We start from the raw sequence: 23739 nt of genomic DNA, 5'->3' as shown, positions 1-23739 counted from the left end.
ACATATCAGAAAATACAATTTGTCTTTTCAACAGCAATAGTTGCCCATTTGGACAAAATTACTGCTCTAGTTATCCCAGATTTGTATTTTTCCCCATTGTCAGTGTGTGTTTTGATTCCTTTTTCTTTATGTGTGCCATTTTTCTACTCTACCGTATTGACATCCAGCTTAAAGACTTCTGACCATTTTATCAATTTATCAGGATCAATTGAAATTCACAACCTGTCCTCCAAGGGCTTTGCAGCACTTACTGTTGAGTGTCTAGGCTGATAAGTCATCTAAGTTGTTAATGAAACCATTCAATTATACAGGACCAAACACAGATCTCAGCAGGGCCACCCACATCAAGCATCTTCCGAGTTTCTTGACAGCAAGCTGTTGATAGCTGCTATTTAAGTGTAATGATTTCAATTTGATGTGAATCTGACTGTTCATATTTTAATCCATAGCATATGACACTCTGAAAAGGAGTGAAATATAGAGCTCCATTAAAAGGTAAATGCATATCGCAGATGGATCGGTTACTTGACTCACAGAAGTTAATTTCTCTCATGCATGAAGTGCTGGCTGGAAAACAAAAGTGAAAATACACTGAGGAATACAAGCAAGCTTTAGTCTGCAATCAGAAATTCTGTCACAACCTGGTCTTTCCACCCATGTTCTCTTCCATCTTTGTGCTCTGCGTAGATAATTGCATAGCAATGCTCTTGCTCTTCGTATTCTATCCAGTCAGCTATCAAATTATCATTCTTATCACTCACACAACCTTCAGAAAGTGTTAACATCCATCAGCCACCTTCTTCGCTTTCCACACCTTAGACAAATAGGCGTTAAGCTCTTATGCCATTATTAATTCAGTTTGCATTGAATATAGATCTTCTTAACTCCAAATGGGAATGAACTCTCCAATGTTCTAGTTGAAATGTTATGCTTCCTGTCATCATGAGCAATGGAATTTACAGAATTAAAACAGATTAGTTTTCTGCTACCTCAAAACACAAACAGTAGCCTTTTTAATTCCTACTGACCTTTGGTCCATTTGTCCTGATATGCTACCAAAGTTCAGCCCAAATATTTGCACAACCTCCAGAAGAATATTTATCTCCTACTTATATCAGCATTGCACTTCTTTCCAAAAAGCAAGGAAAAAGATGATCAGCCTTCAGGTCATCTTCATGGCCCTCTTGTTGGAGCAAGCTACAGCCTCCCTTCAGGTAGTTGTAGACAGCAGTGAGGTCACCCCTGAGCCTTCTCTTCTCCAGGCTAAACAACTCCAGCTCCCTCAGCCTCTCCTCATAACCATTCACAAGTTCACACTTCAGTCTCTTCCTCCCCAGGCTAGAGAGCCCCAGCTCCCTCAGACTCTCCTTGCAAGGAAGATATTCCATTCCCTTAATCATTTTTTGTGCCTCTGCCTGGACTCTCTCAAACAATTCCTTATCCTTCTTAAACAGATTGCCCAGAACTGGACATCAATTTTTGAGGTAGAGGTGGGGTAGCAGGAAGCAGGGAAGGGGAGAATTAGTGTTCATTTTTAATATATTCCTGGGCCACTAATGCAATAATTTCATCATCCTAAGGACAATTCTCTGAATCATATAACAACATCTTTCTATAAAAGGCATATTTCAATATGTGTTATTGAAATGCAAAATTTACCTGACACTATCAAAACAAACAACCAGAGAAAGGATAATAAAATTTGACAACCTCACTGAAGAAGTTATTTTCTATGTAATTTTCACAAGTTGAGTTCATGATAGATCAGGAGGGGTTTTTGTTTTTTTCATCATACATTTTTAGTGCAGCTGATTAATCTGATGTGCCATTCAGTAACTCAAAGGGAATGTGATACTCCACTGTATTGATCTGATACCTTCTTAGGGATTTTATCATATCCTAGGAAGGCCTGTTTAATCTTTGATAATCTGGATTTTTATTTCTTTGGGGTTTTTTTAGAAGCCAGGTGATAACTTTTGCCCTTGGTTTCTACATTAAGTAATGGTTTGTTACCTTTTTAAGAGAGAACCGTTATAAGAAAACTAAAATGATGCAACACACCAAAGGGTCCTCTGAAAATGTAAAATCTGAGGAAAGATGCTCAAGGAAATGATGATGCATTAAGAGTGATCTGTCTCACACATTCTCTTTTATTTTGGTTTTCAATACTGCTAAGACCATTGTGATTATCTTCAAGATACACAGCAAGATGATCTTCACTTCAACTGCTTGCAATCTGATTATTTGCACCTTCAAGCTGCAACCTCTGCTATGACTTCCCGGAGATGTATTGATTTAAACCTCTCTGTCAGGATGCATGTGCTTGCCTCCACAAAGTGAATTTACACTCATTAGGGTTTAACTATGAAGAACACACAAAGTAAGGCTCTGGAGTGAAAACCTGGGTGATCCTCTGTGCTCCATTGATTTTGGTTGACTTCTGAAGATCTATTCATTCACATGAAATTGTTACACCTGTGTTCAGCACAGGCAAAGAAATGGCTGCAAAGTATCTCACCAACATAGAGGAAAGATAAATGTAAGCTAGAAGAAATAACAAGATGTTTTTCCTCAAAAGTCTAGTGTGCAAAAGCCAATATTTGAAAGTAAAGATTTCAAATACCTGTCATTGACAACTGCAACCAAGATGCTTCAGTTCCAAAGTTTGGTGGCTGGTTTTCACAGTCTCTGATCAGTAGAATGTAAAGAAACTGCTAGGACAATGTGACCATCCAGAAAGCATCATCAAAATCTAGTAATATTTAGTTCTGCTTCCTTTGCCTCACCCAAGAGCCTTGAATTCTCTTCCATGAAGTGGGACATCATTAACATGTCAGCTCTAAAATAACCTCTAGCATGAATCATAGAATCATGGAATCAACCAGTTTGGAAGAGACCTCCAAGATCATCCAGTCCAACCTAGCACCCAGCCCTATCCAGTCAACTAGAAAGTAAAGATTTCAAATACCTGCCATTGACAACTTCAACCAAGATGCTGCAGTTCCAAAGACTGTATTTGTGTCTGGTTTCATAATCTCTGATCAGTAGAATGTAAAGAAACTGCTATGGTGATGTGACCATCCAGAAAGCATCATCAAAATCTAGTAATATTTGATGGCCCTTCTTGTCACACCCTTCTTAGAAGGGTGAAGATGTAAATACTTAAAGCCACAAAAGTCTATTGTAGCTGGTTCAATATTTCTAGAGGTAATGAGTGACATTAATACAAGAAATGTTTTCTAAAGCCTCTCCAAGAAATCTTCTGTGATAACATTTCTTGGTTTCTGAAAAGAGAAAATTTTATAACAGCATTCTACCTTACAAATAAAAAAGAAGTTTGGAAAGAAACATCATGTGGCTTTTAAGAGGATTTATTAGGATGTGAAATTGAAAGCAAATATTGTCAAAATCAGGCAACAAATTGATGAAAACACATACACACAAAGAAGTATTTTATTTATAAGCACAAATCCAGGCTGGGTGTCTAATGGCTGGAGAACAGCCCTGAGGAAAAGGACCTGAGGGTCTGGGGTGTTGAAAAGCTCAACATGAGCCAGCAGTGTGCATGTGCAGCCCAGACAGAAAGCGTGTGCTGGGCTGCAGCAAGAGTAGTGTGGCCCAGCAGGGCAAGGGAGGGGATTCTCCCCCTTTGCTCTCCTGAGACCCCACCTGAAGTACTGTGTGCAGTTCTAGAGATGCCAAGACAAGAAGGGCATTGACCTGTTGGAGCAAGTCCAGAGGAGGGCCACAAAGATGATCAGAGGTCTGGAGCAGCTCTCCTGTCTCTGAAGATATGTACTTCTATCCATTAACTATAGAAGAAGCATAGATTACTATATTAGACTAGACATTCAGGTAGCTAAGGTTCAGTGAGAGCACTTCTCTATCCTTCCCTAGCACCAGAATACCCAGGGCAGTATGAGATTAGCTAGCAGCCCCTCAGTTAATTAGAAATTCTTCTGTTCTACAGAATCAGCAAACATCTGAATTAAATCATAATGCATGATCAGTCAGAAAGTCTTAAGAGAGTTACATTCCACACTCTAACACCTTCACTCTTGCAACTTTGAATATTCTGGATGATGCAGAAGGAAACAGGGAGGTAGAAAACCTACCCTGGGAAGAAGCAATGGGGGGAGGAAACAACAACAAATGAACACATAAAGGATAGAAACTGCTATAAATGTAGATTCCAAAGAAGCTGTTTAGGAATGATCTCTCACATATGAGTGGCTTCTGTGCCTCCAATGGAGAAGATAACTGGGGGACATTAGCATCTCTCCTATGAAGAGAGACTGAGAGACCTGGGACTGTTTAGTCTGAAGAAGAGAAGACTGAGAGGAGATCCCATCAATGTCTACAAATATCTCAGGGGCTGCTGCCAAGTGGATGGGACCAATCTCTTTTTGTTGGTGCACAATCATGAGGCAAGGAGCAAAGAGTGCAAACTTGAACACAGAAGGTTTCACCTCAACATGAGGAGAAACTTCTTTACAGTGAAGGTGACAGAGCACTGGAACAGGCTGCCCAGAGAGATTGTGGAGTCTCCTTCCCTGCCAGCTTTCAAAACCTATCTGGATGCATTTCTGTACGGACTGCCCTAAGCGATCCTGCTTTGGCAGGAGGGGCTGGACTCAATGATCTCTGGAGGTCCCTTCCAACCTCTAATGTTCTGTGACTCTGTGATTTACACTGCTTTGTTGTTTGTGGCTTATTCAAGATGGATTACAGCTTTCCTTCACCCACTGTGTATGTATTTGCAACACCAAATGAGTTTGCATTCCTCACAGCAGAAATGTTCCGGTTAAGATTGTGGTAACATAATGGTTGAATCAGGGGGGGAAAAAAAAGACAGAGAGATGATGTGCTGCAATTATTTTCACAGGGAAGTATTATCTCATAGGGAGGTGGTTCTCCTCCTTTACTCTGCTCTCATCAGACTCCACCTGGAGTACTGTGTGCAGTTCTGGAGCCCTCAACACAAGAAAGACATTGAATTGTTGGAGCAAGTCCAGAGGAGGACCACAAAGATGATCAGAGGGCTGCAACAGCTCTCCTGTGAGGACATGTTACATCTTCAGCCTGGAGAAGAGAAGGCTTTAAGGAGACCCTGTAGGAACCTTCCAGTATCTGAAGGGGAGCCTACAGGAGGGCTTGGGAGGGACTATTTATAAGGTCTTGTAATGACAGGATGAGGAGTAATGGGTTTAAACTGGCAGAGGGGAGACTTAAACTAGATGTTAGGAAGAAGTTCTTTACAGTGGGGGTGGTGAGACATTGGAACAGGCTGCCCAGGAATATTGTGGCTGCTCCTTCCCTGGAGGTGTTTAAGGCCAGGTTGGATGAGGCCTTGAGCGAGAATTTCTAGTGGGAGATGTACCTGACTATGTAAGGGTTTGGAACTGGATGATCTTTGAGGTCCCTTCCAACCTAAACCATTTTATGATTCTATGATAAATCTAAGTCATTCATGTGAATACAACAGTTCCTATATTTAAACTCCTAGGGTAATTAGTTGCATATATTCATGGCTGGTGTGAAAAATAGCCCAGGGTGTGACAAGGTTTGCCATGAAAAAATGCACCTGGGAGTGACAGTGATTAGAGTTTCCATCTTTCATTGAAGGTGATCACTAAGAGTACCTCATCGAGTGGATTGGAAATCCAGCTACAAGTTGTGGTTCCATGATCAGTTTAATATGTGCTACTGTATGTTTATAGCACCTCCTTTGTGTCTATATTGAAGGCTGTGCAGACTAAATCCATGCTAGCAAATACATGCTGCTTTTCTATATTAGGATCTGTATAATTCTCTAGAGGGCATAAAGCATGAGTAAGATGATGTAGAATTTATGGCTTGTACTTGTAAACGTGGCTTATTGGATTCACAAAGCTCCTAAAACTGGGGCAGGAGTACCAGAAGCAAGCTTTTAAGACTTGCACGATGTTTTCAGGACATTTAGCAGTGTGATGGCAGCATAAAAGGTCCCTGTGGTAGCATAAACATTCGATGATGCCACAATATTAGTGCACCGAACAGCTTTGCTATTTACAGTGCCGGCTTAGCAGCGTACGCGATCAAAGGCGGCATTTGAGGAACGTGAAACATCTTAACTCTAGTGGCATACATAGATGAGATAAATATTTGCTAAAAGATGTTAAATTGCTGTTCCTCCCAACGTTTCTTTCTTCTCAACAGCTTTACCTTCTTGAAGAGTTTCTTAAAAGCCATCATTAAAGTGAAGTGCCGTAGCAATAATTCACCCTCTACTTACATATATATAATTTTCTGCCTAGTTTCTTCCTCAGAATATCAACTAATAGAACCTAATTTCTGTGTGCAGGTAACTGGAATTCAGCAGCTTGTGCTACACGAAGAACATGTATAATGATGTGAGGTGTATGATAATGATTGACTTGAAGACATGACTGGCTTTCCCCTTATCTGTATGTGTGCCAGCACGGCTGAGATGTTATTGCTGCGCTGAAACACAAATGCAACATCATTTTAATGATGGTATCATGTTGGGGTTTGTCTGACCTAACTTTTGTTAAACAGCAGGTTTAAGGCATCATCTGAGTTCCCTCTCATTGTTATAGATGCCAAAGACAAGTGGGATGAATCATGCTCTGTGGTGTCCAAGTGTATCTACTTACTAAAAAAGGTTAGACTCACTTTGAGATCAGGCCTTATTTATCTAGCAAAAGCAGAGTAAGATTAATCCTTTGTCTCTAGTGAATTCTATTCATGTGAGTGGCATACCTATTACCACTAGTTTTATATATATCAACCTATTTTTTGTGGTGGTCTGGGAAATACTGATTATTACTGCATCCAGAGAGAAGATAACAGCCCTTCTTATTGACTTAAACCAGCTGGCTTAGCTCATACACCAGTTAAAATCTTCGCTCTTGTGATATAGGAAGTGAAACATTCGCCAAGTAATGCAGGAGTAGGCTGATGCAAGCAGTATTTTGCACTCTGGGAAACAACACTCCTCCAGCTTTTGGTATGTTGGACAGTATAGGATGCAGGGCATGGAAAGGTTCTGCTTGTACTTTACCTTATATGTAAACAAAACACGGATGCACTAGAGAAAGAAGAGTGCTGTACTTGGTGATATTTACTAAGTCGCAACTATCTACTTGCTATGTCAAAATGTCACTTTCAGCTGATAGCTCAGTAATATGTGAAAGGTTCTCAAAGGTTAAAACTTAAGATTGCAGCTACCTCTGGCTTTTTCAGAGGAGAGGGGTTTGCTGTTAAACCTCTGAGAACCTGAAGAGCAAGATATGTTCTATGTGTCTTGCGAATGCACGCAACTTGTAGATCAGTGAGGCATTGTAGTAGCTGCATAATGGGTTTCATGGAATGCTGCCTCTGCAGTTTATTAGCAGGAGCTTCCAAAAGGTGGGTAATAATGAGTGGTTTCCATTACATATATTTTAAAAATCAATGTCAACACTTTCAAAAGAAATGAAAACATTTCTCAACTCATTCACATAATATCCAGGTTGAGTAGGATTGCTTCATACTGAAACACCTGTGGGACAATTCTTTTTTGCAGCCTGAAGTGAAGCACAGGGAAGAGAAAAGAGATTGTAGATAATCACTGGCTAGTTAAACTGTGATGATACAAATATCAGTCTTTTCTGTGCCTTCACACAAGTCATTCTGGAACTACTCCATGTTTTTTAACACAAAGGAGCAGAAAATACCCAATATTTTGCATTAATACCTGGGGAAATGTAAAGACCTGCTAACTTCACAGTACTGTCTTAAGGTTAATCTTGTAAATACACTATTGAGATCTCTGCACTAGTGGTGACTTTCCTACCTCGCTGTTATCATAGAATCATAGAATGGTTTAGGTTAGAAGAGATCTCAAAGACCATCTAGTTCCAACCCCCCACCATAGATCACTCAAGGCTTCATCCGACCTGGCCTGGAACACCTCCAGGGAGGGAGTATCTACAACCTCCCTGGGCAACCTGTTCCAGTGTTTCACCACCCTCACTGTTAAGAACTTCTTCCTAACATCTAATCATTCTTCTCTGAGTCCTTTTCTGTTGGCTGTAATCTTTCAGTTGTGGGCTAAGCAATTTAAAAGAGGACATAGAATCATAGAATTACAGAATCAGTCAGGGGTGAAAGGGACCACGAGGATCATCCAGTTCAAACCCCTCTGCCACACCCAGGGACACCCTACCCTAGATCAGGCTGCCCACAGCCTCATCCAGCCTGGCCTTAAACATCTCCAGGGGTGGGGTCTCATCCACCTCCCTGGGCAACCCACTCCATACTCCCCAACCCGTACTAGTGCCTACTGTTATTCCTTCCCAGATGCAGGACTCTACACTTCTCCTTACTGAACTTCATGAGGACACTTCTCTGACTCATGCCAAACACAATTATTTCTTTACTTTAAATAATTACTGACTGGTTATTCCAGGACACCATTGCTCAGACAGCAGAAACTTGTCTGTGTGTTCCCTTGTGTCAGGAAGATTCAGAACACTGGATTGTGAAAACCTGATTTCTTCCTCCCTTAGCTTCACATTTATTTTTGTTGCCTTCTCTCCTATTGCATCCCATTAGCTTGCTGCCATATTTTTACAGATAGAGAAGCATAGGGCTATCATTGGGGGCATTAACAAATGAATTGCCCTTCAAATTATTGTGTAAATAAGCACTGAAGTTTTACTCTGATCATTGAGACTCAAACATACTCTTATGCTAAGTGATTAAAGGTTTGCAGAATTGAGGCTTTAGGTAGGAACAGAGTTCTTCCTCTGCCAGCTCTCATTATTCTGTCAAACTGCTTAATTGCTTGACAGATTGTGATAATTTAGCATTGAAAATCACGTGAGGGAAACAAATTTGTTGCAGTAAATGTGTTCCATGAAAAACAGTAAAAAATGGAGGTGATAGGAAGATATATCTTAAAGGGCTTTGAGATTTACTCAGCACTTAGCTGTTTATTTCAAACGCATTGAATGCCCGAACTTTCAAAACCTTGCATACCTGTAACCAAGAGCAAAATATGATCTCTGCTCTCAGCCTATAATGGGTACAGAGGGATCTACACGAGTAAATTTTATGCCTGACTTCTTTTGAAAGTGAATATAAAAGGTAGCAGTAAATTTAAGCCCACAGGGAACTTTCCACATTGTAATACGTGGATGTTTCATTGTGCACCACTCACGAAAACTGAACTTAATGTGAGTTGTAATTATGGAAAGGTAAGTGAAACTGTGATTCTCACTTTGACTACTCTTCCCCTTTGTCCTTTATCTGTACTTTTAGACACCTTTAATATCTAGGGAGACATTTTGTACCAAAGGTTTTCACATGTGGTAGAAACTAATTAATTAGTTAATAATATATGAATCTTGCCCTACATTATGAGTGCGATCACCCAGATGAGAAACCAGAAATATTGAGGATGCTAAAGGTTTAATTGAGACTTCCATCCTGGCAATGTTCAGTGATTCATATTTTTATGTATTTAACCAGATTCATGTCAGAGTTTATAAACCACCCTGATGGGCTAGAATTTATTGGCTTCCTACTCATCTATCTACAACTAAGTTGTTTTGGATGGTAAGAGCATTTATCCTCTAAAGTATCCAAATTACCCAGCTCCACTCTCTATTTTTTTTTCATAGTGGCAATGGAGAGAAGTAAGAAGCCACATAAATCCTTAGAAGACAATGTCTTTCTACATAATGTAAGCTTATCTTCTCTCTCTAATTATTGGGAAATAACTTGTGCAAGGCAAAAAAGCTATATATCTACCCTGGACAATTAAGAGAACAGATAGAAGTCATTAGACACCTTAAGTCAGTATTTGAAAACCTGTTCACATAATAAAGAGATGATCATAAAAATCATAGAACCATAGAATCAACCAGGTTGGAAGAGCCCTCCAAGATCATCCACTCCAACCTAGCACCCAGCCCTATCCAGTCAACCAGACCATGGCACTAAGTGCCTCGGCCAGTCTTTTCTTGAAGACCTCCAGGGACAGTGACTCCACCACCTCCCTGGCAGAAGAGACCAACCCCACCTGGCTACAGCCTCCCTTCAGGTAGTTGAGGACAATGGTATCAGCTCACAAACTTTCCATCTAGAACACAGCTACACACAAGCACTTGATGAACACAAGGCATAGATTGCTGTCTGAAACCTGGTCTCCAGTTATATGTGATTTATACTGAGTAGAGAACTTTATGCACACCCAGAAGTCTGGGGTTAACTGTTTTCAGTATATGAAACAGCAGAGCTTTGCATATAACACAAGACACATATTGAGGCAACGTTCAATTGTGAGGATCTACAACTGAGCACAAACGGTTCACACCAAGTCCCATAGCTACATCATGGCAAAGAAGCTTTCTTTCCTACTTCACAGATGAATCAGGTTGCCCAATAGTGCTTGCTGGCTGAAGACAGAGAAAGAGGTTTTCATACTGCAGTGAATAAAATAATGAAATACAGCCCCAACTGTGAAACAGTATCAAGCAAGAATAAGCTGCATGAGTGTTATTTAATATGAGACCTGAATGGGCTTTATATTACGAGAATGAAATACAAGTGCATTAAAATGAGGCTGTGGAAGGTAAAACAGCAGAAACTGTACACAAATCTTAACTGTGAAGGAGCAATAATCACATGGATGTGGTTGAGAAACTGGGAAAGAAGAACATTTTAAGTGAATTTCAGACACTTGATGTCAGTTTCGTGTTAGAGTTTGGTGAGCAAAGAAACTTTGGTTGTGAAATGATTCACCTGTGCTTAAGTGGTCTCAGACACCTTGCATCTTGCCAGTGTGTTCATGATTGTGGTAGAGTTTCTTGTGATAATTTAATCCAGGCTATCTATCCATCTGTACAATTTTCATCATCAAGCTATCTGAATACTGACAGATAAATTTCTGTGTGATCTTCAGAAGAAAGAAAGAAGGAAAGAAAGAAGGAAAGAAGGAAAGAAGGAAAGAAGGAAAGAAGGAAAGAGGGAAAGAAAGAAAGAAAGAAAGAAAGAAAGAAAGAAAGAAAGAAAGAAAGAAAGAAAGAGAAAGAAAGAGAGAAAGAAAGAAAAAGGGAAAGAGGGGCAGAGGGAAATAAAAAAAGAAAGGAAGAGAGAAAGAAAAAGAGAAGGAAAGAAAGAAAGAAAGAAAGAAAGAAAGAAAGAAAGAAAGAAAGAAAGAAAGAAAGAAAGAGAAAGAGAGAAAGAAAGAGAGAGAGAAAGAAAGAGAGAGAAAGAGAGAGGGAAAGAAAGAAAGAAAGAGAGAGGGAAAGAAAGAGAGAGGGAAAGAAAGAGAGAGGGAAAGAAAGAGAGAGGGAAAGAAAGAAAGAAAGAAAGAAAGAAAGAAAGAAAGAAAGAAAGAAAGAAAGAAAGAAAGAAAGAAAGAAAGAAAGAAAGAAAGGAAGAAAGGAAGGAAGAAAGGAAGGAAGGAAGAAAGAAAGAAAGAAAGAAAGAAAGAAAGAAAGAAAGAAAGAAAGAAAGAAAGAAAGAAAGAAAGAAAGAAAGAAAGAAAGAAAGAAAGAGGAAAAGAAAGAAATGGAGTGAGAAAAAAGGACACCCAAAACCAACCAACCAACAAACAAAAAACCCCCATAGAGAGTTCTCTGAAACTGAACATAAGAAAAAGAGGAGAAATACTGAATAAATAAGAAATAAAAATACTTGTCAAAAAATGTTTGGTTTGGAAACACCAAACAGTTCAAAATCAGAGCTAATATCCTTGCAAGTAGTGACTGATGAGCTAGAACAATGATCCTCCTGTTACCCAGGAGAAGCAAGGATTCTGACTACAAATGCTGGACCAAAGCTTTCTACAGAGTGCAGCAGTGGGACCAGTACTTTTTCACTACCCAAAGGACTTACTTCTAAAAAGATTAATAGAAGTAAAAGATAATTTTTGCAGTAGAAAAATATTCCCTTGATCATGACTAGTCTACTGAAAAGGCTGAAGAAAATAGAGAAACATGGAAATATTTAACACAGATATGCATTCTAGTACAAAACAAGCAAAAAAAAGGACTTATTTCACCAGATCTTCCTCATTTATGAGGTGCACAGATAATTCCTCAACAATTACTTTAAATTAGAGATGTGCTGTAGATGGCTTTGGAAATTGTAACTATGAACTATGCCAAATTTGGTCTAGTGTGTTGGCACTTCAATAAAATGACCCATGAGTTTAATTCAGTTTTCTAGGAATGAATGGAAAACTCAACAATATTTACTGAATACAAACTCTTTCAACATATGTAGTTTGTAGGCAGATGTTCACTTAGGAACAGGAGCTGCAGTTTAAGATATTACACTTATTAGTCACTCTGCTGGAGGTTATTGCTCTCTTAGACTCAGTCACAGAAGGAGGGCTTGGTAGTCTGGCAAAACCAGGCAAAAGTTACTGAAACTTTAAAGTATTTTAGCTAATTCAGCATGATGGGTTTCAAAGAAGATTTTGGGTGTCCACTACCTGAGTGTTTCGTGGTGGGATGGTGGTAGTAGGCTTCCTTTTTTGCAGAAGTTGTAAAAGATCAAACAGATGAGAATAAAAGTCTGTATTCACAGGGTGCTGGGGTTTGGGCAAAATTGAGCAGTCTGAAATAAGGAGAGCAGGAAGGGTAACATTAGGTCATTCTGGGGAAAGGGAAAATAACCTTGAGAAGGCTGGCAGAGAAGATGCAAAGTTAGCTGTAGTTAGCTGTGTGAGGGGGATTTAGGGGGCTGGTCAATCAGATCTGCCTCCAGGCGTGTGCACAGCCCATATTTCTGCCATGTAACCTATCAGAATTATGCATGTTGTATTGATCACTATATAAGCATCACTTTTAGCTTCAATAAAGGGTATTGGTTTTATGCATCATATTGATGTAAGACTTGTGGTACAGGTCCCTGCAGGGATTTGAGGAACACCTGGCAACAGGGCTATGCAGTAAGCCAAAAAAAAAGAAAGGATTTAAGTTGCTTTATATAATGATAAAGAAATATCATTAAATGTCAGCATTTTAGTATTATACTATCTTTCTTAGATTTATTAAGCTGTTGATTAAAATCTCCAGATTGGAAGTATTAAAAAGGATGTAAGATCTTGTGATGGTTTGGGAGTTACCCACCCCTGCACACACACCTAAGAAAATCACCCAGACTAGACTCAGCCAGCTGAAAGTTAAAGAATGAAGCTATATTTGCAGCTTAGCACAATATAGAAGCAGATATACACAAATATATACAGTTATATACAACTTAAAGGTAATACAGAAACACAATGCCCCTCCCAGAAACAGAGTCCCCAGGAGGGCTCTTCACCCAATGCCCTCTTCCTCCTCCCTCATTCCCTCCTTTCAGAAATAACCAGATCAACCCATGGATATCTCACATGATAAATCTAGAGATCTGAGATAAGATGTCAAGAAGATGACAAGGAGGTTAGAGGGAAAAGGGTTAAATCAGATTGAAGTTAAGGCAGAGGCAGCCACAGAGACCAGACCACCATAAAGAAGAAACAGCCAGAAGTGAGAGCTGAGCAGTGTGTGAGAAGTGTCTCATCTATATTTTGACCAGTTGCATTTCTCAGCAGAAGAATGGGTGATATAGAGCACATATTGGTGGTTTCTTTTCTTCTCACAGCTAAGGAGTTATTTTCACTGGAACTTCAGATTATATAGAAGTTTTCAGCCCAATGGAATGGGATAAACATATCTCATATGTTTTTTTTTCAGCCCCCTTTGAGAGTCTAACCCCCTGGACTCTCTCAAATTCTCTAGAAAACTTTGATTTACAATTTAGGACCCTAGTCCTACAATTGTAACACCCTGTTAATTGAGAGGCCAGGCCAGCCACTGCTCTGAACTAGAGCTTCTGCAGAGCCTTTGATTAGGGCATTTCTACTTTGGATTTAAATATTTATATAGTCACTGAGAGAGAACCCAAAACAAACAGGAGTGTCTGTTTCATAGTACCATAGAATCAAGCAGGGTGGAAGAGACCTGCAAGCTCATCCAGTCCAACCTAGCACCCAGCCCTAGCCAATCAACCAGACCATGGCACTAAGTGCCTCAGCCAGGCTTTTCTTCAACACCTCCAAGGCTGGCAATTCCACCACCTCCCTGGGCAGCCCATTCCAGTGCCAATCACTCTCTCTGCCAACAACTTCCTCCTAACATCCAGCCCAGACCTCTCCTGGCACAACCTGAGACTGTATCCCCTTGTTCTGTTGCTGGTTGCAAGGGAGAAGAGACCAACCCTCACCTGGCTACAACCTCCCTTCAGGTAGTTGTAAACAGCAATGAGGTCACCCCTGAGCCTCCTCTTCTCCAGACAAAACCCCACCAGTTCCCTCAGCCTCTCCTCACAGGGCTGTGTTCCAGAACCCTCACCAGCTTCCTCACCCTTCTGTGGACATGTTCCAGTATCTCAACATCTCTCTTGAATTGAGGAGCCCAGAACTGGACACATCACTCAAGGTGTGGTTGATTCTCTTTTTAAGGGGGCAAGTTTTGCAGTGTATATTTTGCAGTGTACACAACTTGTTTGGAAAAAAAATAAACCCATAAAGAACAGCTTTGAACAAGGACAAGGCAGAAATCTCAGGTACTTTGTAACTCAGTGGTCTTTGTGGAAGGTTTCTCTTTATACCTGTGGTGTATATATGTGGATATTGAAGCTTTATCTATCCCATGCTGGTGAGAGCTTAATTTTCTGGACACCATAGAAAAAAAAAAACCTCAAACCTCATTCTAGAAATTGTTTTGCTCATAGAAATCAAGAAATAGATATTTACACTGTCTTACTCATAAACTCAAATGCCTCCCTTTATGAACAAAACCACACCCAAATGTTCTTATTGTGGTTTGTCTGTTTTTCAGATATGGGTGGTAGATGACAAGACACTAAGGCATCATAACATAAACTCGTGAGATTTATTGATTCAGCTCAAAGCTGCTGGAGTTTCCATACATCAGAGCTTTCAAGTGGTAATGCTCTCACCATATATCATACCCATTAAGGATTTTCTTATTATTAAAAATCCAATAAAATATTTATAACCCTGTTACAAATCCCTGATGGTTAGATGAATGCAATCCTGAGCTCTGTGATTATCTAACACAAAGTTTTACACATATATCTCGTTGTTGTTGTTGTTGCTGTTTTCAAGTGTTGTGTTTTTGTCACTCCAGTGAGTTTTAATTTCAGAGCCAACTGAATTTTCAGGCTCTCTACAGTAAAGGGCTCCCTAATAACTGTCTCAAATGTCCATCTCTCTTTAGCAAAATCTGAAATTTAGATCTCCCTCGGGGCTCTTTGAATATCCTCTTGTGAATTCAGAAATAATTAGATGATCTCTTCTAATGAAGCAATTTATATTAATAAAAGAAAAGTCACAACCCATCTAATGAAGGTTGGAGGTGGACTCTCTGCTCCCTTGTTGCTACATCTTAATGCAGCATCTTTGTGCTTCTGGGAAAGCAATTGGAAATTCCTCTCAGGAGATGTCTGCATTGGAAAGACTATGAGAAGATGCACATACAGGACTAATGGATGTCATTTCAGAAGAGTTATATTTGACTCTTCAGCCAGTATTCTTCTTTCAGACAGACACACTTTGCTAGTTCGAGCATCTTTTTGAAGCTATTTAAATGCTGCTTCTCCCTATGGCAGAAAAGATGTAGCTACCAGTAAAAGTAGACATGTTTTCAAACAATTCAATCAGTTAATGTCTGCACCATTATGGTATTTATATTTACCAATGAGAGCTTCTCCCAGGCAACCAGCAACAGAACAAGGGGACACAGTCTCATGTTGTGCCAGGGGAAGTATAGGCTGGATGTTAGGAGGAAGTTCTCTGATGTCTGTCAGATAGTATGGTCCTGCTCCATCAGGGGGGTTGGACTCGATGATCTCTTTGGGTCCCTTCCAACCCCTAACATCCTGTGAGCCTGTGATCCTATGAAAAAGGTAAATGGAGTGTGCAGATGCGTGCATGATGTTGCCTAGTGGTAGCAGTCAGGCAGCTCACTGCAGCAGGAGCAAGACATGAAAAAAGACTTGTTACAAGAGCATCAATGTCAGGTTTGTGCCCATGGTCAGGAAGATCAGCAGAGGAGTGAAGGAGGTGTTTTCTCTAGACAGTGAGGGAACACTTGACCCAGGAGATTGTGTACCCTGTGATCACCACGTCCCTGCCTGTTCCAGGCCTGATGACATCAACCCTACTGCCAATTTAAAGCAACTTCTGAGTCATCTTGTAATAAAATATATTTTTTAAGTGATGAATATTCACAAGCCTGAGCTGTGGTGCCTTGGTAGGTGCTTTTGAAGGTTACATGAGCACACCAAGATGAAATTAGGAGTTTAGATGCTGATGATCTGTTGATTTGCCCTTTCTCCTCAGATTTTTGTATCTGGAAGTAATGAGTGTTCTTTTCTGGGTTATTTTTTTTTTGTGGGAGCAAAGGTGTTGCATGTTTGGTTTGTTGTTCTTATTGGTTTTGGTCATTTGGTTTGTTTGATTGGCTTTTTTTTAACGCAGTAGGAATAATGTGGTAGCTAGGAAAAACTCTAGTGTGAAATCCAGTGTCTTTTTTGGTATCTGAGGGACAGGTCATAGAATCATAGAATCAACCAGGTTGGAAGAGACCTCCAAGATCATCCAGGCCAAACTAGCACCCAGCCCCATCCATTCAACTAGACCACAGCACTAAGTGCCTCATCCAGTCTTTCCTTGAACACCTCCAGGGACAGTGCCTCCACCACCTCCCTGGGCAGCCCATTCCAATGCCAATCACTCCCTCTGCCAACAACTTCCTCCTAACATCCAGCTTAGACTTCCCTTGGCACAACTTGAGACTGTGTCCCCTTGTTCTGTGGCTGGTTGCCTATGAGAAGAGATCAACCTCCACCTGGCTACAACCTCCCTTCAGGTAGTCATGTGCTATACAGCCCAATTCAGGCTTCAGGGTTTCCTTGTAGTTTCTAATTAAACATTAGGTAAATTTAGGAGACTTTGCACTGATAGAGGTCTCCTACCTTTGTGTGCAGTTTTAAGTTGCAGTTTTAATACAGTCCAGGATCTCATTTGAGCTTGGAAATGTGTACTAGATGTGAGTGCAATTGGAGGTTTTAGCAGAATTCACAAGCTGCTGCTGTAGTGGTTAAAGTTTACTCCAGACCTGGACATGGTTCATTTATAGATCTTCCTGCCCTTAAGAAAAGCAGTATGTGAGGAATACATGTTTCTCCTTGAGTTCCACATAAAAAACTGTCAATTAAACAGTATTTCAGAAGATCTAAAATTAGAAATGATTTACTTTTCTAGGTTTGCAATGGCTATTGACATTCTTTGGTTCTTTCTCCTCCATCTACACCTCTGAGTTTGATCTGTAGTTCACACTATGAGTATAATGGATCTACAGCACTAATCCTGGCTTTGGGTTAAAAACTGGCTAGATGGCCAAGCCCAAATAGTGGTGGTGAAAAGAGTTAAGTCTGGCTGGTGCCCAGGGTTCAGTATTGGGGGCTGTCCTCTTTAATATCCTTATCACTGATCCAGGTGAGGGGACTGAATGCACCCTCAGCAAATTTGCAGCTGACCTTAAGCTGGGTGACCCTGTCGATCTGCTAGAGGAGAGGGAGGCTCTGCAGTGAGACCTGGACAAGTTAGACCTTTGGGCCAAAGCCAAAAGACAACTCTATGAAGTTTAACAAAGCCAAATGCCAGGTCAACCCCATGGCAAGCTACAGACTTGGGATTGGAAAGCTGCCACTCTGAGAGGGACTGGAGGGTATTGGTTAGTAGTCAAGTGAATATCAGTCAGCAGGGTGCCCAGGTGGCCAAGCAAGTCAGTGGTGTCCTGGCTTGTATTAGAAACACTGTGGCCAGCAAGAACAGGGAGGTGATCATCCCCCTGTACTCAGCACTCTTGAGGCTACACCTTATGTACTGCCTTGGGTTCTGGGGCCCACACTACAAGAAGGACGTTGAAGAGCTGAAGTGTGTTCAGAGAAGGGCAATGAGGCTGGTGAGGGGCCTGGGGCACATGGCCTGCGAGGAGCATCTAAGGAGCTGGGGGTGTTGAGTCTAGAGAAGCAGAGGCTGAGGGGACACCTCATCACTCTCTACAACTACCTGGAAGGAAGTTGGAGCGAATAAGGGCAGCCTCTTCTCCTTGATGTCAGGTGACAGGACCAGAGGAAATGGTTTCAAGCTGTGCCAGGCAAGGTTCAGGCTGGATGCTAGGAAATATTTCTTCACAGGGAGTGTTCTCAAACACTGGAATCATTTGCCCACCTGGCTGGAGTTCCCATCCCTGGAGATGTTTAAGCAGCCTGTGGACCTGGTGCTTAGGGACATGGCTTAGGATTGACCTTAAACTAGGTCAAAGGTTTGACTGGATGATTTTTGAAGTCTCTTCCAACCAGATGTGTTCTGTGATTCAATGATTTTCATATGCTGATAAGAGAATAGAAGCATGGAAAGAACTATGGACTTTGTGGTATATGCATTTTGTATTTAACTTAATGTATGTGTATATTTACTTTAGAGAAAGATTACCTCTCATAATATAAGACAGAATATTAATTTAAACCTCACATTAGAAAGAAAATTAATTCTGTGTCTAACCTGAAATGCAAAATGGCAGGCACTATCACGACTAAAAAAGAAATTCCTTAGCATTAGCAGGGGAATAATGAAAGTTGTAGGAAGCACAGTATCTTGTTCAGCTTTACAGACAAATCCCTTGCTACAATAATTCACTCTGCAGTTGACTCCATAAATTAAGAACTGCCTTAAAGTCTGTAGGATCCTCACTAATACAGCCATATATCTGATAAAGATGCTTTAAGAGTAAAAGGTCAGGTTTAAAAAAAGGGCAAGTACAAATTATTTTAATCAATTTTGCAACTGTTAGAGATAGGTAAATTAATTTTCTGAGGAGAAGTCGGAGATGAATGTTAGCATTCAAACACAAATATTCTGACTTAAGCATTTTCCTAAAGGGGCTCGTAAGTAACTTCTCTTTTCATTATGGGAAACGGAGAGATCTGTGTCTCTGTGACTGAGCTACAATGGATCAATAATGGAACTTGGTTGCCTACATATAAATTAAATTTCTAACTTGCCCTGTTGACTAAGAGACTTACTCAAGCTTGCTAGACCATCCTTGAAAACAAAGGTTAATAAGTATGTATCAGTCAAGATCTAGTGTCCCAAGTAGATTAAGCTGTTGCATATAGGAGACCAGAATCTACATAGGAGACTCTTTAAACTTGTAAAGTCTATCCTGGTATTTCTTGGTACCAAACACTATATAATCACTGTCTCAAAACCCAGATTTAATGATTTCCAGGAGTGTGGAATTTCTTACACACTCTCTAAAACACTCCTCCAAGGATAATGCTTCAAGCCCTTTAAATACCAGTTCATTTGTGTCCAAATGTCACTGTTGTCTGAAATTGCAGAGGCACTTCTCTAGGTGACATTTCAGTGAGGAAAGCCCCTTTTACGTGATGAGAAAGAGCAGGGATAGTTGGAATGCAGGAGAAGGTAACAGCAGATGAAACCTTTTACCTTTAGAACACTGGTAAGGCTTATGACACTACCTAGCATGACATAAATATTTCTTACTGTTTGAAGGCAGTAATTTTCTTGAGATATTCCCAGCATCTGTTTGTGATTGCTTTGGAAGGTTTCAGAAGTAGCTACACCCTTACTTGAGCAATAGCAGCTGATCAAGTGCATACTCCCAGGCCATAGAAACGTTGAGTAAAACACATTAACTTAAGTCAAACTGAAGGTTAACATGGATTGAAAACAGCCTGGTTTGTTCAGGCTCTTAATGAAAAAGGAGTGCTCACCAACAGGCAGCTAAGGGTTCTCTGAGTATGAACAGGCTGTCAAGTCCCACATAGCACTGATCTCCTTATCAATGCTGAAACACAGCACAAAAGCAGTGTGGGATAAAACCTAAATCTTAAAGACTGTTCCAGTCAAGGACACTTTTTTCCATTCTCCTTTGTGTTCCAGGTGCTGAATCAATTTTCAGCCTCTATATCATTTGCTCACTGGAGTCGCTCGCTCTTTTCCTGCCATACTCTTCAGCCTGTGCTGCTTATTGAGGTGCTTAATCAAGAAACTAAGCTCTGCTCTGTCCAAAACAGGGCAAGGGAAATTTGAATCAAAGATTAGGACACTGTGTCTGTGTGCACATCATTTTAAAATAATCTTTTAGTTGCTTTTGGGGGTTTGTTTCATTCTGTTTTGGTTTGATTCTTAACATACTATATACTGCCCTTTACATATCTAGATCTCTTGGTAAAGACAACACTGGGTAGGTTAAATCAAGCCCTCAGATACTTTAAGACATCCTTGCCCTTCCAAAGAAAATAGGCATATGACTCAACAGTTCTCAGCTCAGAAATATTTTTGGGAAACAAGAAAATAAAATTACATCTGAAAGGAATCATTGATGGTGTACACAATCTCATTCACAGTACAGACTTGAAACCGTTCAGACAGAAGACTCAGATGAATTTATAGTCTTTTATGACATTAAGGGGCAGTAATAGCAGGAGTGATAGTTAATCCATCTTGAAATCTGCTGAAGGAAAAAAGAATCATAGGATCAAGCAGGTTGAAGAGACCTCCAACATCATCCAGGCCAACCTAGTACCCAGCCCTAGCCAGTCAACTAGACCATGGCACTAAGTGCCTCAGCCAGGCTTTGCTTCAACACCTCCAGGGACAGCAACTCCACCACCTCCCTGGGCAGCCCATTCCAATGCCAATCACTCTCTCTGGAAAGAACTTCCTCCTAACATCCAGCCTAGACCTCCCCTGGCACCACTTCAGACTGTGTCTCCTTGTTCTGCTGCTGATTGCCTGGCAGAAGAGACCAACCCCACCTGGCTACAGCCTCCCTTCAGGTAGTTGTGGACAGCAATGAAGTCACTCCTGAGCCTCCTCTTCTCCAGGCTGACCACCTCTAGCTCCCTCAGCCTCTCCTCTTAAGCCTTGTGTTCCAGGCCTCTTCGAAGCCACTCTCTGGACACTTTCCAGGAAAGAAGTCATTCATAGCATAAAATCTGCTCCACAGCTTAGATCACATAACTTAAAGCAAATATTTAAATCTTTTTATAGAGTTACATATTGATTCTTAAAGAATAATGAAAAGATTTAATATGTAATGCTGAGAAGGAGAGAAAAAATCAATAATGACCAAGAAACTAGATGCAGAAAGCTGCTGAAAGAGTGATATTGCAGAGGAAACCATCAGATAGAGCTCAGAGTAAAAACTGAAGCAATAAGGAGTAAACACAATATTACACTGAATATGCCTATTCCCCAATCCCTTTGCTATCATTGCCAGTAACATTCAAAAATATCCAAAGGAATATGGAAAATGTAAGTAACAGTATAAATATTTAGCTTGAAAGACATGTAGTCCTCCCTCCCCTCCCTTTTTCCCTGGTTACAGCTCAAACCTATGTGATACAGGATTGAATAGACTCAAGGGGCAATGATAACTCCTGAGCAATCTCATGATTTCAAGGAATCTCAGTGCACAGCAGCACAACAACTCGGAGGAACAATATTTCCCAAGGAATAGGCTGAAGAACTACTGGTGGCTTCTCTTTGAGAAATTATCTGAAGCAAAAGGAAGCTGAAATAGATGGCACAGATGGGTGAAATAAAGCATTACACTCACCAAAAAGGTGAGAAATAAAGCCACAGCCACAGAATAGTTTGGGTGGGGAGGGACCTTTCAAGGTCATCTAGTCTTCACTTGCAGTACTGCATCCAGCTCTGGAGCCCTCAATATAGGAAGGACATGGACCTGATAGAATGAGTCCAGAGGAGAGCCATGAAAATGGTCAGGGGATTGGAGCACCTCTGCTGTGAGGACAGGCTGAGGGAACTGGGGTTGTTCAGCCTGGAGAAGAGAAGGCTGTGGGGAGACCTAATAGCAGCCTGCCAGTACCTGAAGGGAGCTTATATGAAAGATGGAGAGAGACTATTTACAAAGGCCTGCAGTGACAGGATGAGGGCAATGGCTTCAAACTAGAGAAGAGTAGATTTAGATTGGATGTAGGAACAAGTTCTTTATTATGAGGGTGCTGGAGCCCTGGAACAAGTTGCCTGGGGAGGTGTTTGGGGACATATTCAAGGTGAGGCTCAACAAGGCTCTGGGAAACCTGATTTAGTTGAGGATGTCCCTGCTGACTTCAGGGGAAGGTTGGAATAGATGATCTTTGGAGGTGTCTTCCAGCTTGGACCATTCTATGATTCTATGAACCTGTAAAACTGACTCTCTATGTCTGATTTTCTTCCTTTTCCATAGAGGAGACAGAGTTTGTGAAGAGTACATTCTGCAACATATGTTTTTTTCATAGTCATCTATGAAATTCTGCTGATATCAGAAACCTTGCACATATATAACCAAGAGCTAAATGAGATCCCTGCTCTCAGTCTACAATGGTCACAGAGGGATCTATGAAGACATTAAATTTATAGCAAGTGTTTGTAGATATCCTGTAGGAAAATGCACCAGTTTGAAGAGTGCAGAGACAAGTATTGATTGAATGACAGGCACTAAAAGAATTAGGTTCCCATTGCAATTCTAGAGCTCTTTTATACACACTTTCTCTAGGCATTTGTCTGATGTATTCTGGTATGAATGCTCACAGAAACTATCATTCATATGCCTGTACTTCAGATTTTCAATCTGCATTCACCTATATAATTTCTCAGAGTAATTTGCATTTCACATGTGTAAATGACATAGCTAAGCAGCATAATGCAAGCTATTACTGCAGCAGCCAGACTGCTGTTTGAAATTCAAAGTGTAACAGTCACAGTCATAAAGAAATTACATATGTATGACTATATGAAATACAAATAATGATGCATAATTTATTTACCTAATACCATTACAGGAGAATTCTGCATTATGAATTCCAAAGTAATTTTTGTGATTAAAGCCAACTTTCAGCACAAAATTCTCTCTGGGAAGAAAAAAAAAAATAAAGGTGGATTTTTAGTAACAGAATATTGTAAGTACTGTGAAAAATATTAAACAGAAGAGAGTTTTATGAATGATTGTTATAAAATGATTTGAGTTTTATGAATGATTGTTATAAAATGATTTACTCAGGACAAAATGACCACCTAAAAAGAGCATTAAAATTATGCCAATCTACTGTGTGTTTTATCTTCTGACATCCTTCCCACTAAAAATAATATTTAGGGAAAACCTTTATTCAGGTGGGTTGTTTTTTCCCCCCTTTTTTATTCAATCTGTTGCAACCATAACAATTTAAAGGGGGAAAAAAAACAGTCTTAAAAGTAGAAATGCTCAAGCAGTAAATAACAAAAATCTTTCTGAATCTTGACTTCTCCTGGTCACATACTCTGAAGAACATATAATATGGTACTTGCATATTATACAAATAACTCTATAAATGCCTTTGATTTTGAAACAATTCAAATTAATTTCAGCTGGCATCCAAAATCATCACTGAAGAATCTTTCATGTGTAAGCTGCAGCATCTTGTCTTTTTCTTTTGGCTAAGATATTGTGCATAGTAAAATATTAACACTTTTGCACCAAAATATTCATTGAAATATAAATGTGTGCTAGTTTGAGCCTAGCTGGGATATTTTGGTGAGAGGACTTATAGGCTGTGAAATGGAAACAAAGGTGATGTCTACTGCACTCATGGGCT

The sequence above is a fragment of the Pogoniulus pusillus genome, chromosome 31 (assembly GCF_015220805.1).
Source record: "Pogoniulus pusillus isolate bPogPus1 chromosome 31, bPogPus1.pri, whole genome shotgun sequence".
Lineage (NCBI taxonomy): Eukaryota > Metazoa > Chordata > Aves > Piciformes > Lybiidae > Pogoniulus > Pogoniulus pusillus.
Note: the sequence above shows the minus strand (reverse complement) of the source record.